The sequence below is a fragment of the Puma concolor genome, chromosome D1 (genome assembly GCF_028749965.1).
Source record: "Puma concolor isolate L17-30 chromosome D1, mPumCon1.1.hap2, whole genome shotgun sequence".
Lineage (NCBI taxonomy): Eukaryota > Metazoa > Chordata > Mammalia > Carnivora > Felidae > Puma > Puma concolor.
The window spans coordinates 101,983,927-102,003,779 of record NC_141676.1 but is presented as its reverse complement, the minus strand read 5'-3'; the positions used below and the strand labels follow the sequence as shown (position 1 = coordinate 102,003,779).

The 19,853-nt window shown below is 40.6% G+C and overlaps 1 protein-coding gene and 1 non-coding gene across 9 annotated transcripts in view; one reads left to right on the top strand and one right to left on the bottom strand.

Annotated features, from left to right (window-relative positions):
• The window catches only part of SIK3 (SIK family kinase 3), a 250,149-nt gene that overhangs the window by 198,865 nt on the left and 31,431 nt on the right, over nt 1-19,853 (bottom strand). The window contains exon 1 of one of the 8 annotated variants that reach the window (XM_086679047.1): nt 13,920-18,097. The exons of the other annotated variants lie outside the window; for them this stretch is intronic. The gene's annotated coding sequence lies outside the window, so the exon portion shown is untranslated. Of the gene's footprint in view, nt 1-13,919; nt 18,098-19,853 lie in introns of those variants that run through there. 8 annotated transcript variants of the gene reach the window in all.
• Nucleotides 18,494-18,598, top strand: LOC112866196 (U6 spliceosomal RNA). Its single transcript, XR_003224059.1, has one exon. It is a non-coding gene; the product is annotated as a U6 spliceosomal RNA (small nuclear RNA).

The following is a 19,853-nucleotide window of genomic DNA, read 5'->3' as shown; positions in this document are numbered from 1 at the left end:
TAGATTCTATTGGCTGAAATGTGAAATACACTAGCAAACACAATTTAGGAGTTAAAAAAGAAAGACAGATGGTTCGTTAACTTACGAGTTAAAAAAGAAACACAGAAGGCTGGAGTGGTGTCCCTGTTGCACATCTACATGTGTCTGGTTTTTCAGTCAGAACCCGCATCAAAAGCTCTTGAGACACAACACAGACCGCCACCAAAATATCAGTCCCACAACCAGGAACCTTCGTACAGTTACCGCATGGAAGGAAGAATAAAAACAATGAGAATAAACTTTAAAACGGCCTTGAAATATTTTACATTTCTAAAAGGCTTTCTTCCATACGGGCTACCTGAATATTGTCAGTATTTCATCGTGATTTCTTTCTGAGTTGGATTTCATCTAAATATGAGTAACCATCCTAATTAAGGACAACCAGTGGACTAAAACACTGTAAGAGTAAGCCCTCTTTTAAAATAATTAATATCTTTCTCTGTTCAACTAAAAATGTGGAGCGCAACAACATGAAGGAAAATAGAAGACTCCTCCCGTGATGGCATATAACGAAGCTAATTAAGATAAGTAAAAAAAATTGTTTAGTTAGTAGCCGCCAAACTCTATAAGGAAAATAACTGTTGGTGTAATTATGCAGTTTTGTATCTCATTAGCTACCACACTGGAAGATGACGTATTGTGCAACAATGCTATTTGTTGAACCAATAAAATCTAAAGCTACTGTCATAAAGTGGTGGTTATATAGCCCCTTAGAACAGTGTATTTTTCCCTTTTAAAACCACGATATGCCCACAAGAGTCCCCAAAACACCCTCTATATTCAAATTACAAATTACGTACTTGATCAGAGTTTCCCTAGCCTGCGCAATTGGAGAAACACAATTTTGACTCAGCAAAAATTACACCCTGCTCTCGTCCCACCAAGATGCCGCGAAACCAGTCTAGAAACTAAGGAAAGAGAACACTTAGTAACTAAAAGAAAAACAGAAAGAAGGGAAATAGAACAATTTTCAAACGTCCATTCGCTTCCACTTTTTCCACCTCAACATTAAATCTGTGTTTATCATGTCAACAAAAGCTATTACCATATAAAGTGAAACCTCAGTCCTCTGCTCCTCAGCCAGATACCTAGATTGTCTCCATCCACCACCCCCCCCACACACACAACACAGCGAGATTTAAATAAAATTTAAAAATAATACTGAAATCCAAGTGATACTCAACTCATATTACACTACCCAACAAAAGTACTACCACTCACAAAACCAACTCTAGGTGACATTTTCGTGGGAGTTCCCAAAAAACTCCTGCACTCTTCATAATCCTGCTCAATGTATCAACCGTGCCTCACCATGGCTGGAACATGGCATGGTCAGCCTCTGCACCATGGCACCACGAGGACGGACATTCAGCTGACCTGCTCAGCCACGGGGCCCATGGCTTCTTATCTGACCACATCCTGGCCTCCAAATCTAATTTCTACTTTTCCCTGGTTTTGAACTTTAGTTATAATTTACAATATTATTACATTAACTTCCTGTCAGCCACTTCAAATCCTTCGTGGAACGCAACACAGTATATAAATGATGTTTATTCACATTTGTATCCTTTGCATTTAGTTCCTAATTCAGGTTTATTGGCTTTAAGGCTACTGTCCCAGTGCCACTCTCGCTCAATAAAATACTTCTGTCGAATGACCACGGCAAACCTTAGCAATACCAATCATGGATGTGGATCATGAGCCACAGGCCCTGAGCTGTCACTCCTGACAATGTTTTTGTCAATGAAAAAAGGAATGCCAAAACTGATTTTAAAACTGTTTGATTCCTTGAATCTTTTCAAGGAAACCAAAACAATCATTTCATTTTTACACAATACAAAAACTCAAGGAGGTGAAAGAGACTTTCAGAATTCAATTATAGTAACTATTATTTTTACGTACTTTTCTGTTCATTTTCACTTTCTACTCTTTGTTGTTGTTGTTGTTGTTGTTGTTGTTGTTTTGGTAGGTGATAAAGAAACCTATTAAGTTCTTCCAAAGGAGTTTAATATTTATAAAAACCTATCTCAGTGATCATAGCAGATCTGTAATACCCTCATTCTACACAAGGCAAGGCATAGTATCTCTGTACTATAATTCCTGTTTAGACAAGATTATGAGTCCCAGTGACTATGGTTTAATTATGACTCATTCAGACAAGCCAAGACATACTACTAGACAAAAAGTAAACTGCTGACTTAGAGATGTGATGCTACAAACACAATAAACTCTACCAGGAAACAGGGTTTCCCAATTCAGCATCAAAAGGCACAGGCCTGGTCACTTTAAGGACAGACCTGCCTCTTCACCCCACATTTTGTACTGCCCCCCCCCAAAAAAAATAAAAGTTAAAACAGTTTAGGGTCCAATCTAAATCTCCACCTAAACAAGGCAAACCAGTCAAACTATCTAATATTGAGGATAATAAATAAAGGATAACAACACCTGCAAATCAGTCACTAAGCACTGATTCAGTTATCTCTCCTGGATGCAAGCAATGGAGATCATGTTCAAGAACAAACAGATTTAAGACTACAGACAGGACTTCAACAGATAATATTTGTATCTGTCCAACCGGCTAATTCGGCACACTTCAATATTCTTCTTAGCCTCCAAAGGCACAAAACAGAAACAGAGTCTTCTATTCTAAACGTTGTTTAGAGAGGATCTGTCAATATATAACCAAATATCTGCTTACTGACGGGAAAAATCTCTGTTCACCAGCCAAGGGACTTTCGAGAATGAAAGCTACATATGGCATCTCCCCTCCATGGCCTCCTAATTCCACATCGGTTTGTAGTTATTCTTGTACTACAAGAGTATCAGTTTCAGAATGTAAGCCTCATAAGCCCCCAGGAAAGCCATTCGAGTGGAACTGTTCCAGAGAAGCTCACTTTAGCTCCACAAAGAACCTAGGAGGCCCCCATCCATGACAAGACAGAACAGTAATTGCTGTATTGGTTTACGCCTCTGACCTATAAAGAGCGAAGCCTGGAGCTGTCTATAATCTATAATCCAGTTTCACATTCTGCTAGAACAGTACAAAAATGTGACTTTCACTAAAGGCACTGGCATGAAGCTAAAACTGGGATTCTCGGTGACTAATCCTGTGTCGAATGTGTTCTCATTCCCAAAAAGGCAGGAAAATTCTCCCCGTTTAAAATGGTAAATAGGAAGGCCAGTGGTGAGACCACTACGCTTCTGATGGGCTATCCGACAGGCTGTCTTCACACCTCAGATAGAAACTCCCTATTCTTCTTCACAGCATTACTTACAACGAGCAAGCCATCGGCTACGTTATTTTGCCAGCTCTTTCTTGAAGTTTGCTACGGCTATCACTCGTAAAACTAACGCACTGTGTCAAAATATATAAAATCAACTGACGGTTTCTAAATTTTGGAGCTATAGCTTATCTGGTTTAAATGCTTTTTATACGAGGAAACTAGAGTTCAAATATGTTGAGTGATTTGGGCAAGGTCACACGGCCTGTGGTAGAGTCAGGACAACAACTAGGGTCTCCTGGTTCCCAGTCTCATGTTCTTCTTCACGACCACAGGAACTCAACAACAGAAAGCCCTACTATTCATCAGTGGTAAGTGCAGCAGGCACTTCTCCTATCCCTCTGTCTTTTAAAAGAAACAATTCCTCTCTGTTCTACACAATAGCCTATGTAGAAACAGAGCACATATGAGCTAAATCACTATTCAAAGGTCATTTTAATAAGCATGATGCAATACTGAGGCACAATGCCCATGTTAAATAAGCAGCAAAATATGACCCAATAGAGGCTTTATTTAAGCCAAATTATGTATATATGTCCCCACTCCATCGTTCAACTACGATGCCACTTGACGGCAGAAATGGTTTCTTCTGGATCTCTATATCCTATGAAGTACTATTCTTCAAAAAGTTTTGCTCAAACACTCCCTAAAACCAAACTGGGGGGCAGGAGGAGCACTTCCCTGAATATTGTTTAAGTTGGTACATAAAATTTTTCATTAAAACTTCAAATCATTACAGAGGCTGCACTTTCCCTTATAGATTAATATATGCCAATCTGAAAACTGAGATCTAAAAAATAAAACAATTATGTCACTAAATGCATCCAATGAAATTGGGGCACCTGGGTGGCTCAGTCAGTTAAGCATCCGACTCTCGATTTCAGCTCAGGCCATGATCTCATGGTTGTGAGATTGAGCCCCACGTCAGGCTCTGCGCTAGGGTATGATAGAGTCTGCCAGCATCTTCCTTTCTTATGTGAAACGTTATATTACTTTTTTCTCCTTGAATTATATTTCTATTTTTCTTCCACAATATTTTTAACATAATTTCTTTTATCATACTTAGGAATCCTGTAACAAAAATACGCAAATTAATTATTTTTTATTTACTTAACGTATTTCCTTTAGGTTGACATTCTGTCAGTGTTATTAGTAGTACACAACTGATGAAAACAATGCAACTATGCTACAAATTCTGGTAAGTAGACATAAAAATATAAAAAGTAACTCCCCTTTTTGGAGTCGCAGGTCTTAACAAGACATAGGAAAGAAGGTCTACACCTTGATAGAAGGAAGCTTCGCGCTTCACGCCAGTGTTCTCACGATCCCTTTGTGGGAACCCTGGAGGATTTTATACCTCAGAGAAACATACAATGGTGAGATTCAAGATGAAAGAAAACTAGGGCTTTTTCTCTTGTCAACTGGAAGAAGGGCCACAACTAAAGGGAGGGTAGGAAAGAAGGAAGATGATGTGAGTGTTGACTTCAGACAGATCAATTTCAGGAAAGAGCATAAGTGTATGTTAAGAACCAGAAAATTGATTCTCTTAAAACGATCCAGCCTTGATACCTCTTGACATGCGCTGCAGTTTGAAGACCAGGGCTCTAAAGCACACTGCTGGGTTCATTTATTGGAACTCAGTACATGTTTGTTGCATCAAAATAGTTTAAGAAATAGACCAAGGGAACAGAAAAGAGACTCCAGAATTGGACCCACAAAAGTATGGCAAACTAATCTTTGACAAAGCAGGGAAGAATATCCAGTGGGAAAAAAACAGTCTCTTTAACAAATGGTGCTGGGAGAACTGGACAGCAACATGCAGAAGAATGAAACTAGACCACTTTCTTACACCATTCACAAACATAAACTCAAAATGGATAAAGGACCTGAATGTGAGACAGGAAACCATCAAAACCCTAGAGGAGAAAGCAGGAAAAAACCTCTCTGACCTCAGCCGCAGCAATTTCTTACTTGACACATCTCCAAAGGCAAGGGAATGAAAAGCAAAAATGAACTACTGGGACCACATGAAGATAAAAAGCTTCTGCACTACAAAGGAAACAATCAACAAAACTAAAAGGCAACCAACAGAATGGGAAAAGATATTTGCAAATGACATATCAGACAAAGGGCTAGTATCCAAAATCTATAAAGAGCTCACCAAACTCCACACCCGAAAAACAAATAACCCAGTGAAGAAATGGGCAGAAAACATGAATAGACACTTCTCCAAAGAAGATATCCAGATGGCCAACAGGCACATGAAAAGATGCTCAATATCACTCCTCATCAGGGAAATACAAATCAAAACCACACTGAGATACCACCTCATGCCAGTCAGAGTGGCTAAAATGAACAAATCAGGAGACTATAGATGCTGGAGGGGATGTGGAGAAACGGGAACCCTCTTGCACTGTTGGTGGGAATGCAAACTGGGGCAGCCGCTCTGGAAAACAGTGTGGAGGTTCCTCAAAAAATTAAAAATAGACCTACCCTATGACCCAGAAATAGCACTGCTAGGAATTTACCCAAGGAATACAGGAGTGCTGATGCATAGGGGCACTTGTACCCCAACGTTTATAGCAGCACTTTCAACAATAGCCAAATTATGGAAAGAGCCTTAATGTCCATCAATTGATGAATGGATAAAGAAATTGCGGTTTATATACACAATGGAATACTACTTGGCAATGAGAAAGAACAAAATCTGGCCTTTTGTAGCAACGTGGATGGAACTGGAGAGTGTGATGCTAAGTGAAATAAGTCATACAGAGAAAGACAGATACCATATGTTTTCACTCTTATGTGGACCCTGAGAAACTTAACAGAAGACCATGGGGGAGGGGAAGGGGGAAAAAAAAGTTAGAAAGGGAGAGAGTCAAAGCATAAGAGACTTTTAAAAACTGAGAATAAACTGAGGGCAGATGGGGGTGGGAGGGAGGGGAAAGTGGGTGATGGGCATTGAGGAGGGCACCTGTTGGGAGGAGCACTGGGTGTTGTATGGAAACCAATTTGACAATAAATTTCATATTAAAAAATTAAAAAAAATAGTTTAAGAAAAAATAGTCAGGGAGTGGGAGGAAAAAAAAATGAAAAAATGTCAGCCACTAAGAACATCTATGTTGTACTGATTTTCTTTTTTTTTTTTTCTTTTTTTTAAGTCAAATGATTAAGTTGGCCCAGAGGATTAGGTGAGATAATGAATGCAAGACACTGACAACAATGCCTGGCAGATAGTAAGACTCAATGGATGTTACCTACCATTAGACAAATTGTATTACTTTTTCCCCATCTGTCATACCTTTATTTAAGTAAGATTAAAGTCTTATTCAGATATGGCAGTATGATTTATTTTTAAAACGTACATATAGCTCAGTCTGCCAAAGAATAATGGTTCAGGACAGCTACCATCTAATCTTGGTACCCATTTCTATATATATATATCATGACTTTTACACCACATACAGATTAATTTGAGAAAAAACCAAAAGGTTTTTTATGCAAACATGGCAAAAATAAGTATGGCAATGGTGAAAAACATATTTGACACCTAGATGAAAAACCAGATTGAATTTACCTTTTAAAAATTAACAAAAACAGGGGCACCTGAGTAGCTCAGTCAGTTAAGGTCCGACTTCGGCTCGGGTCATGATCTCGCGGTTTGTGACTTCGAGTCCCATGTCAGGCTCTGTGCTGACAGCTCGGAGCCTGGAGCCTGCTTTGGATTCGGTGTCTCCTCTCTCTGCCCCTCCCCCACCTGTGCTCTGTCTCTCTATATCAACAATAAATAAATGTAAAAAAATTAAAAATAACATAAAAATTTAAAAACTAAAAAAATAAAAATTAACAAAAATACCTTTAATTCCACAGGTAAAAAAAAGCCTATTGAAATTTTCCTTTTAATTCATTAATGAGACAAGACTTCTCTCTCCCAGTATCTATGAAAAAAGATCCGGGAGGTTCACATCCAAGACGGAATGGCAAGAACTTCAGCCAATCATACTTAACAGGTCAGAACCTGCTTTGTTTAAAATACTTCTTGAGTTCTCTGTGTGTTAACAAATTTGCATGGAATTGAAGAGAAGTTTATTCCTTCCTTATCTGATCTGCTTCTACCTTTACTCTGCCCACTAGGGTTATAGGGCACTGAGCAGTTACCAGTCCTAAGTCTAGCAGAGTTATGCCCTTTCCCCGAAAATCTCTTGCCTCACTTGGAGCTCAAAACATAGGAAACCTCAAATACACGTTCTACCACACCAGGCAAACAGGTACCACCTCAAACCACAACCCGATACTGGCAACTGGAGAATAAACGTTTTTGAAATGTAATTCACATACTATAAAATTTACCCTTTGAAAACGTACAGTTGAATGGTTCTTAGTATATTCAGAAGACTGCGCATCGCCACCACTGTCTAATTACAGAATATTTTCATCACCCCAAAAAGAAATGCTATACCCGTTAGCAGTCACCCTCCTCCCTCCCCTCCCCTCTCAATTCCCTGTAGCCCCTGGCAACCACGAATCCACTTTCTGTCCCTACGGTGTGCCAGTGTGTCAATTCCACACATTTCACCTAAATGGAATCATACAACGTGTGGCCCTTTGTGTCTGGCTTCTTTCATTTAGCATGCTGTTTTCAAGGTTCATCCGCATTGCTGCATTATCAGTACTTCACTCCTTTTAATGGCTGAAATATATTCCACTGTACAAAAATACCACATTTTGTTTATCTGTTCATTGGCTGATGGGCATTGAGGTTGTTTCCACTTTTTGACTGTTATGAATAACGCCACTATGAACATTTGTATACATGTTTCTGTGTGAACGTATGTTTTTGATTTCTTGGGCATATACCTAGGAGTAGAATAGCTGGGTCATATGGTGACTCTGTGTTTGACTTCGTGAGGAACAGCCAAACTGTTTTTCCAAAGTGGCCATTTTATATTCTGACCAGCAGCGTATGAGAGTTCCAGTTTGGAAACTGGATATATTTTCCAAAATATCTTCCTTTACAAACCTTCTGCCTTCCTTTAAAAAATGAGCATATGAGGAAAATAAACTTCTTTATTTCACATTCCAATGTGTGTTTCAACAACTAGCCTGTTTTATAAAACATGATCTCTAGGAAGAACATGAGCATTAAAAGAGAATACAAATGGCATGGTTATAAAATACTGAAACTTAACCAACACACTAGAATGTTCACATCCCATAAGTGAATACTACGATTATATACCCATTCTACTTTTGGAAGTGTCTCTTTTGAAATTACTTCCAAGGCCAGTTCATAAAGGCAGATAAAATCGGTCTTCTGACACCATATGGCCATACCCTTTTCCTTTTAAGGATCAGACACCATACTACTCAGCTTGATCACCCACCTAATTTGTTTTACAGACCTGAGTCCAAATGATTCCTGACCACTTCCACAAATCCAATCCAGCCTTAAAAAAAAAAAAAAAAAAAAAGGAACGAACAAACACGGTTTTTTTTTCCTTACCACTGAAAATATTACTCAAAATGGAATTTTAAAATGTTTCTTATAGTACAATTACACAAGATATCATCACTGGGGTAAGCTGAGGGAAAGGAACACAGAACACCATGTACTGTTCCACAATTTCCCGTGAGTCTGTAATTATTTAAAAATAAAAAGTTTTTAAAATACAGATCTGAAAAGAGAGGCAAGATTTCAAAAGGAACATGGAAGGGAATGGAACACAATGGAAACTACTCCAAACGGGGTAAGAAAAGAAAACGCAATTCGTATTACAGGAATCACCACTAGCCCAGATAAGCCACAAAGTGCATTCTAGGGCACAGTGTAAGAGAAGGTAGAAAAGGTAACAGGAGTCAGACCATAGAGCATCCTGGATGTCAAACTACAGTTTGGAAGTTACCGGGTATACAACGAGGGACTCTTGGAGGATTTTTCATAATGCATGAGAAAAATAAAAGTAGGGCTTTTGCCAGATTAATATGGCAGCAGTGGAGAGGACAGACTGGAGGGAAGAGCCCAAAGGCAGAAAGATCAGTTACCGTTACAAAAGCCCAGGCATGGCAAGGTGCTAGGGGTTGGCAGTGGAACCAGACCATATGGAGCTTAATGACTTGATGCTCTGGACTTGTCCATAAAGATTCATCTGTGGGGGCACCTGGGCGGCTCAGTCGGTTAAACGTCTGACTTCAGCTCAGATCATGATCTCACAGTTTGGGAGTTCAAGCCCCCACTGGGCTCTCTGCTGTCAGGGCAGAGCCCACTTCAGATCCTCTGTCTCCCTCTCTCTCCGCCCCCTCAGATGCTCTCACAAGCACTCTTTCTCAAAATAATGAACATTAAAAAAAAAAAAAAAAAGAAGAAGACCTGGGCACGTGGGTGGCTCAGTCGGTTAAGCATCCGACTTCAACTCAGGTCATGATCTCATGGTTCACGAGTTCGAGCCCCATGTTGGGCTCTGTGCTGACAGCATGGAGCCTGCTTTGGATTCGGTGTCTCCTTCTCTCTCTGCCCCTTCCTCACTCACACTCTGTCTGTCTCTCTCTCTCTCTCTCTCAAAAATAAGTAAACATTTAAGAAAAAATTTAATAAAAGATTCCATATCTGGCATTCATTTAGATCATGCTTACAATAAAAAAATCTTTCTCTGAATCACTAAAAGGGAAAAGTTTTAACATTTCATTCTTTTTTTTTTTTTTTTTTTAAATTTTTTTTTTTTTTCAACGTTTTTTATTTATTTTTGGGACAGAGAGAGACAGAGCATGAACGGGGGAGGGGCAGAGAGAGAGGGAGACACAGAATCGGAAACAGGCTCCAGGCTCCGAGCCATCAGCCCAGAGCCTGATGCGGGGCTCGAACTCACGGACCGCGAGATCGTGACCTGGCTGAAGTCGGACGCTTAACCGACTGCGCCACCCAGGCGCCCCTTAACATTTCATTCTTCAGCAGGTTTGTAAGAATAAAGAAACAGCTCTACCCATAACCAAAAACACAAAACAAAACAAAACAAAACAAAACAAAACAAAACAAAACAAAACAAATCAGGTCTGATAGCAAGTGGACTTTCTAACCTTGGACTGTGTCCCTTTAAGCAAATGACATTAGAGGCCCTCTTCTACTTGGGGAGAAACTTCCTCCAATGACAGCACGCTATCAGCTGCATTCTGCCCACTTTCAGTGGGAAGCTTCGCTGTAATAGTAAATTTCTGGTTGAAGAGCCCAGTGAGGTCCTATACTAACAGTTTTGTGTCTCTAATGCCATAGTTTCAGAGAGCAATCACTTCCAGAGATGTGAGGTACTGACTGCTGAAATCCAGGAGGATCCAGGGTTTTATTATCGGCTGAGCAAACAGCACACCTGATTGAGTGTTTACTGAGGGCCCGCTGCGGACTGGATACTGATGACCCAGATGATTGCAACAGTCCTGCCTTCAAAGAAGCAACAGTCTACTGGGAAACATACATAAAAAAGTCAATGTAATACAGAGCAGTTAATGCCATTACAGAGGCATGGAAGCGACGCTTTGGTGATGATGATAATAAAACAACAGCCAATATTTATGAAGTACTTAGTATGTACAGGCCCTATTCAGAACATTTTTCCTATATTAATTCACTATCCTCACAACAAGACTAATATTATCCATTTTTTACAGATTGGAAAACTGAAGCACAGATAGGCTGAACAACTGCATCTCAGTTCTCTGCAGCCACATTATTAACCAAGCCAGTCTGGCTCCTGTAACTCAAGGATCAAACTACCCACCCCACTATACTGCTTCCTGATGAAGGACTAATTACTGTTGCCTGGAAGGGCAGTTCAGACAAGAGAGAGCAGAAGACAGTAGATGGCATCTTTGAGACCCACCACTGAAGGGCAACCAAGCATCCACCAGACGGACAAGGCGTTTGGGGGAGAGGGTTGTTTATTTGCAGGAAGTGGCTGGGGAGACAGCACTCTGAGCACCAAGAATGAAGGAGGAGCCATAACAGGAGGGGTCAGGCATAAGATTCTAGAGTATATGGTGCAGTCAAAGAAGAGTCAGAAGCATAATCTTCTCCTGGAGGACGCCTGGCTTCCAGGATCAAGTGATGAGACCGTAGAAGACTGAGGTGTTATGGGCCTTGCAGGCTTTCTATCTCAGGTAAGAGGAGCCTGTCTCAGGCCTTTACCACTGAGTGGTGTGAGCAGATCTGCGTTCGATAAAGATAAATCTGGATGAAAGGTGGAAGGTGGCCCAGAGGCCAGGAGACCAATTAGGAGGTTACACAATAACTCTGTCAAGAAACGATAAGGAGTGGATGAATGTGAGCAGATGCCTCTGAAGTGGACTCAACAGTACTTGGTGACTAACTGTGTGGAGGATCAAGAAGAGAAGGCAAAGCAGAGGCTCTCGTTCTGAGCGAAAGGAAGACTGAATTTTAAGAGGAAGAATAATAACATGGATAATAACAGTAATAATGGCTCTAGTATTTCTTTTTGGTTTGTTTGTTTGTTTTTCAAGTAAACTCCAGCCCCGAAGTGGGGCTCGAACTCGTGACCCCAAGATCAAGAGTCTCCTGCTCTACCAAGTTAGCCAGCCAGGTGAATCTCCCTAACACTTCTTAAGCTATTATCATGTACCAGCGCTTTGCTAAACATTTGTACAAGAACGAGCTCATTCAATGTGAATAAGGTACGTTCTTTCAAAAATGGAGAAACTGAGACTGGAAAAAAGTAAGTGATTTATTTGAGGCCACAGTCACTAAGTACTGAAGCCAGACAAAGATTTGCACTCAGAGTTTAAAGCATCTGGAGAAGTATCCAATGGTGGACCTCTAGCAGGCCACCAAATATGTGGACTTGAGGAAAGGGGGAGGGCTAGAGGTAGAGTTACAATGGCAACACGACTACACTACTGTCATTACTCCTATTGCTATTATTTATTAAGCCCTTGCTGTAAATGAGACACTGTTGGATGTTTTACATACATGGTTTCATCTAATCCACATAATCCTAAAGTGGGTCCCACTACTCTTGTTCTTACAGAAAAAGAAACCAAGAAAGGAAATAAACCATGCAGGTTGCTCAGACAGAAGATAATGAACTCACACTCAAATGCAGGTCTTTGTGATTCAGAAGAGGGCAGAGAAGTGGGGCAGAAGCCAGGTAGGGAGGGTGTGCCAAGGACTGAATTCAGAATACAATCCCTTACAAACCAGGCAGAGGAGCAGAGTAGGAAAGGGGTTTAAGAAGTAATAGTTTGCCAGGGGCGCCTGGGTTGGTTAAGTGTTCAACTCTCGACTCCGGCTCAGGTCATGATCTCACAGTTGGTGAGTTCGAGCCCCGCGCCCCGCTCTGTGACGACAGTGGGGAGCCTGCTTGGGATTCTCTCCCTCTCCGCCCCCTCCCCACCCCCAGCTCATGCCCGCGAATAAAAAAACTTTTTTTTTTTTTTTAATAGCAGTACACCAGTGAAGAAAAAGCAAACACAGAAAATATTCCTGTTTCAAAAACAAATAGGAAATCTGTAAGGGAATAGAGTAGTTAGTGTCAAATGAGACACAGAACTCAGAAGTCGAGTTTAAGTTGGGTTATAGAATTAGTGACAAGGCACTGAAAACCCTTCCCAGAGCAGTTACGGGAAAGCTCTGGGCCGGCCCTAAGCTTGCAGTAGGCACAGAGGAAAAAGAGATGACGTAGAAGCTTAGTGGTAAAAGAGAGGTTCTGATAATAAAAGTAATAATGCCTCTAATATTTCTTAAGCTATTATTACATAGCAGCGCTATGCTAAATACTTTTACAAGAACGATCTCATTTAATGGTAATAAGATCAGTCGACTTTTTCTCTAGGCCTGTGGGTCACACACTGTCCCATATTTTCTTTTTTCTTTTTTTTTTTTTTTTAACTACGTTTTAAAAACATAATAAGCGTGTTAGCTGAGTTACACAGAAAACGGGCCGCAGGACAGGCTTGAGCAGCTGGCAGTAGTTTCCTGACTCCTTCTCAGGGGGTGGTGGTTAGCACCGAAGACTCTGCAGTCAGACTGACCGCATCACTATCCAGCCCTCACTCTCCGGGTGACCTTGGGCAGGTCCCTTAGCTTCTCTGTGTCTCAGTGTCCTTACCTGTGAAATGGGGACAACCACAGGAGCTATGTCTGAGGGTGTCACAAGGAGAAGTAAATCCAAATCAAGCACTCCGTTGCTAAGAAAAGTCTTATTGATGTGAAGGACTTGCCAGAGGATGGGCAGACAGGAGAGAGCCGAGAGAGAAGGGGGGATATCAAATGGAAAAGGACTAATCAATTTTGTTCAAGTCCCACAGAAGAAGCGGAGGGACAGGATCAGGACACTACAGGTGAGCGCACAGAGAACAGGCTCCGTATCCTAACCGCAGCTGAAAGGGTAAACTGGTTCGGGGAACAGCCTGCCAACTGTCACGTGCGCACGTCTTCGGATCCCTTCTCTTCTCCTTTTCTAAAACTTGGCTGTGCATATAATATCCACCCGAGCGAGGATGAAGCTACGAATGCAAGTGTTCCCCTACAGCAGTGCTGGTAAAAGGAAAAAATGAAGTAACGGTCCGTCGGTGGCCAAAAGGTGCACATCTGCATACCTGTGACCTGTCGAATGTGGTCGTTTGGAAGAAAGAGATAAATATGCTGATGTAGAAAGGTCTCTCTAGTTTCCTAAATTTTCTTCTTTTATTTTCAGATCATTGGAGAGTCGCCTGCAAGCATAAAAAGGAATACAGAGAGATCCCACGTACCCTCTCCCTGGTTGCCCTCAATGGTGACTGCTTGCAAAACTACGGTTCGATACTGCAAGTTAATTTTTAATAGAAAAACAAACATAGACTAATGTGCATATTACATGCACTCCCTTTTGTGTATTTTAAGTGACCATACAGTTTGTGCATGTTCAAGAAAAGATAATCATTTCACCACCTCTGGAAAGTGAGAAAGGTGCGAGAGGGAAAAAAGGCAGCACACTTTATGGATATTTACGATCGTTCTTAATTACAAAGTGCAAATATTACTTTCAGGACACAGGAAGTAAACAGGTGGCGGGATTCAATTTTGAAATAAGTGGGAGCACCTATTCTTTCGATCCAGGGGGTTTGGTGCGTGGAAGGAGAAGGGACGAAAACTGAAGATGCTCGCACCAAAGCCTCTATTTACTCAAGTCAGCAGAAAGTCAGGGGGATTCGTTCTGTCACAGACTGCTCACTGCCGGGCTCTGTTCTAGGCACTGGAAAATCAAAATTTAACCAGACAGGGGCAGTCTCTGAACTCAGGAACTGAGAGGCCACTGAGAAAGGTGGACATTAATCAAAATGACACAATCATAATAATCATTACAGTACAGCACAGTTTAGAACACGGGCTCCGAGGCCTGACTGCCCACGTGCAAATCCCAGCTCCACTGCCAAACAGTCACGTGACTTTGGACAAGTGATGTAACGCTCTGCACTTCAGTTTCCTCACCTATAAAATGGGGACAATTATAGGTCCTGTTTATTTACCCATCTAACCCATAGGGTTGCTATGAAGACTTAAAAAAAAAGTCTGTATATATAAAGTGCCTAAAACAGTTCCCGGCACACAATAAACATCATGTGTTTGCTATTATCATTGTGGTTAGTCTCACCACTATTATTTCAGGGGGAGTCTATGCCTATCTTCAGGCAAATGGAAGGTCAGGAAAAGCTTCCTTGAGGAAGCAACATATAAATGAATTTCCAAAGATGAATAGGAGTGAAACAGCACAAGAGAAAAACTCTCTGGCACAGGGAAAAACATACACAAAGACCCTATGCTAAGAAGGAGTCTGGCACGTGAAGAATTTGACAAAAGGCCAATGAAGCTGGGAGCTGGGGCTCAGAGAGGAGAAAGGAGAGAGAGAGGTGAGAGGCTGGACAACCAGAAAGGGCATGTTAAACTTAGGAATTTTATCTTTATCTGAATAACAGAAGGTATTATAAAAGAAATTTGTTGGTTTTTCTTTTCTTCTCTTTTCTTTTTTCTTTTAAGATCACTTTACTGGACTATGGAGTCATCTGTGATAGAGGGACGTAAACATGAGCTTACCAAAAATGGGTAAAGATTTAGAAAGAACAGTAATTCTGGTGAAAGAGAAAAGAAATCAACTACAGACAAGAAGACTACTAAAGAGAATCACAAACACAGATGAGGGTAGAAGTCATGAATTAGCAATAGCACAAATAAACACGATTCAATCATTTCTTCAGGCCCTAAAGCAGGAACCCAAAAACGGGCAGTATTGTTAATCCACAGCTGGAGATGTGCGTGGCAGATGGGAGAGAAGAACAAAGGTGCAGGACTGAGGATACTTCTGACTCACTGAAAGTGACCAACTGTGTCCACGTGAACAAAAGGGATGCCAGGAAGAATGTCACGAATTTGGAGACCGGCAGGATTTAAGGGGCTGGAGGCCTCAGTGAAATCAGAGAATTGAGTTTAGCAAACGGCAGAACTAAAAAGACAGGAAATTGTGTCCAGAGAGCAAAATTTCCAAATATGTGATTTCAGAGGTGGAAGTCTGACCTGCTGCAGGAATAGATTGCTACAGACAAGCAGAGGAACAGATAGCCACAAAGATCAAGCCAGAACGAGATTAGAATGTTGGACAAGCAATCAACATAAACATTAAAGAGACAAGAGACCATGGAAGGAGTAAAAGTAAACTACTTACAAAGATTAGGAATTAAATATTCAGTTACGTTCTTAACTACAATACCATAAGGAATGTGTTTTTAAGTATCCACAATAAAATAGGGATTCCTTGCTAATAACAAAGCTTCATCTATTCATTTAGCCAGAAAATTTTCAAAGATTCCCCGAAAACCATTCCTGAAAAAAAGCTCTCAGAAAGACAAAAAGGGAAGGAAACTTTCTCAACTTGATGATTATGTGTCACAACTCAAGGGCAAGCATCAATAATGGAAAAAACTAAAGACATACACAACCCAAAACCTGGGAGAAAATCTACGAAACATCCATCTGACTTAAGGACAGGTATCCACAATACACTAAGAACTCTTAAAATGCAACAACAAAAAAACAAACAACAGAAGGCAATTAAAAAATGGGCAAAAGATCTGAACCTCACCAAAGAAGATACACACAAATAGCAAATGAGCATATGAAAAGATGCCCACCTCTTCTGTCACTGGGGAACTGCAAATTAAAAAAATGAAATATGGGTATATCCCTATTAGCACGGCAAAAATCCAAAACAATGAAAACACCGAACACTGGCAAGGACACATGGCAACAGGAACTCTCATTCATCGCTGGTGAGAATGCAAAACCGTGCAACCACTTTGGAAAACCACTTTGGTGGTTTCTTACACAACTAAGCATCTACTCTTACCATATGATCCAATAATCACACTCTTTATATTTACCCGAATGAGTTGAAAACCTAGGTCTACAGGAAAACCCACACGTGAATGTTCAGAGTAGCTTTATTTACATTTGCCAAAACTTGGAAGCAACCAAGATGTCCTCCAGTAGGTAAATGGATAAACTAGGGTACATCCAGATAATAGGATAATATCCAGTGATAAAAAGGACAGAACTACCAAGTCTGCATTTTTTGACATCTTTTTTTTCAGTTTTTATTGAAGTTCCAGTCAACATACAGTGTAATATTCATTTCAGGCATACACCATAGTGATCCAACAATTGCAGACAAGACCCAGGACGCATCATGACAGCACACTCCTTAATCCCCATCACTATTTCACCCATCCTGCCCACCCACCTCCCTTCCGGTAACCAGCAATTTGTTCTCTATAGTTAAGAGTCTGTTTCTTGCTTTGCCACCCTCCCTCTTTCTTTTTCCCCTTTGTTTGTTTGTTTTGCTTCTTAAATTCCACATGAGTGAAATCGTATGGTAGTTGTCTTTCTCTGACTTATTTCACTTAGCATCATACTCTCTAGCTCCATCCATGTCATTGCAAATGGTAAGATGTCGTTCTTTTTTTATGCCCGAGTAATATTCCATTTTGTGTGTGTGTTTGTGTGTGTGTGTGTGTGTGTGTGTGTGAGAGACCATCTGTGCATGTGTGTGTGCCACATCTTCTTTATCCATTTATCAGTCAATGGACACTTGGGCTGTTTGCATAATTTGACTATTGTAGATAATGCTACAATAAACATCAGGGTGCATGTATCCCTTTGAATTGGTATTCTTCGGTAAACACCTAGTAGCGCAATTGCTTAAATATGCATTTTAATAAGATCCCTCAGGTAACTTCTATGCATATAAAATTGAGAAGCACTATATTAGGTGGTATTATTATCATCATAACTATTCTTCAACGTTGTCACTAAAAAAAGAGCATAAACATTGGGAGAGTTCAAATTATTATTCGCTGATGATTATGATTAGTCTACCTTTAAGAAGAGAGGGAGAATCAACTGTAAAAGAAAATTTTGAAACATTCTCTAAAGTCACAGTAATTAAAACATGCAGTACACATACACAGATAAGTACTCTTTATCAAGAATATATGTTGAGAGGTGCCTGGTTAGCTCAGTCAGTGGAGCATGTGACTCTTGATCTCAGGGATGTGAGTTCAAGCCCCATGTCTGGTATAGCGATTACTTGCAAATAAAATCTTTTTAAATAAATTAAATAAATAAGAAAGGGTATATGTTAACAAGAGAGTTTCAAGTAAGTATATAAGTAACAAATTATTAGGACAACTGGCTACCAATATTTTTTTTGAAAATCCAGATCCTTATCTCACATTATACTGAAAATATATTCCAAGTGGATTAAAAACCTAAATATTAAAAATAAATTTACAAAGCACTAAGAGAAAATATGGAATATATTTTTTAAGTTTATCTATTTTGAGAGAGACAGAGAGAGAGTGCAAGTGGGGGAGGAGCAGAGAGAGGGGGACAGAGGGCCTAAGGCAGGCTCTACGCTGGGAGCAGACAGCCCGATACGGGGCTCAAACTCACAAACCATGAGATCATGACCTGAGCTGAAAGCAGACTCTTAACTGACTGAGCCACCCAGGCGCCCCTAGAGTATTTTTAATGTTCAAATAGGATACCATAAAACTCCTAAGTATACCTCTCCTGAGGATACTATAAAACCCAGAAGTCATACTGAAACTACAGTTTAAAAAAAAAAAAACAAAACCTTTTAGTGCTCACCTCAGCAGCACATATACCAAAACTGAAACAATTCAGAGGATGAGCACGGCCCCTGCATGCGGGGGACACACAAATTCATGAAGCAATCTGCATTTTTTATAAAGACATGTAATAATAAATAAAATCTTTTAAATAACAAGAAAAAGCACAAAAGTTAAAAGTTAATACAAATGCTATGAAAGAAAATACTGAGCAAAGCATTAATAACCTTATAGGACTTTTTTCTTTTTCTTTTTGTGTTTTGAGAGAGAGAGAGTGAGTGGTGAGGGGCAAAGGGAGAGAGAGGGAGAGAAAATCTTCAGCAGGCTCCAAGCTCAGCAAGAGCCCTACTCAGAGCTCGATCCCATGACCCTGGAATCATGATCTGAGCCGAAATCGAGCGCTGGATGCTCAAACAACTGAGCCACCCACGTGCTCCACCTTATGACTTTTCAAAGGTCTGACGCATGAAGAAGAAAATAAATAATAATCTTCCAAAAAAACTAAGAGAGGGGCGTTGGTGTGGCTCGATCCGTTAACCATCTGTCTGACTCCTGATTTTGGCTCAGGCCATGATCTCACGATTCACAGGATCGAGCCCCACATTGACAACGCAGAGCCTGCTTGGGATTGCCTCTCTCCCATGCTCTCTTACCCTCCCCACCCCCTCAAAAAATAAACATTAAAAAGAAAAAGCTAACAGAAAAGTGGAGGTGGGGAAATAAAATAGATTTTATAGACTCATACGTAAAAAGACTAAATTACAAAAGCTGCAATAGCACAAAATAAAATAAATCCCTAAAGGGGCGCCTGTGGCTCAGTCTGTTGAGTGCCCACTCTCGATTTCGGCTCAGGTCATGATCCCAGGGTTGTGGAATCGAGCTTCATGTTGGGCTCTGTGCTGAGTGTGGAGCCTGCCTGGGACTCTCTCTTTCCCTCTGCCCCTCTCTTGTGCACTCTCTCTCATTCAATCAATCAATCGATCAGTCAGTCAATCAATATGCTTTAAAAATAAAATAAACCCCTAAAATCTACCTATAAATATTTGCATGTGCACAGCCAAAGATACAAAACATATGCTAAACTGATACTAGTGCTTATCTCTAGAGTGTAAAATCAGGAATGGAAAAAGCACTTTGCTTTTTTCTTTATAAATTGCTATAAACTGGGGTGCCTGGGTGGCTCAGTAGTTAAGTGTCTGACTTCAGCTCAGGTCATGAACTCACAGTTCGTGGGTTCGAGCCCCGTGTCGGGCTCTGTGCTGACAGCTCAGAGCCTGGAGCCTGCTTCGGATTCTGTGTCTCCCTCTCTCTCCGCCCCTCCCCACTTGTGCTCTCTCTCTCTCTCAAAAATAAACATTAAAAATTTTTATA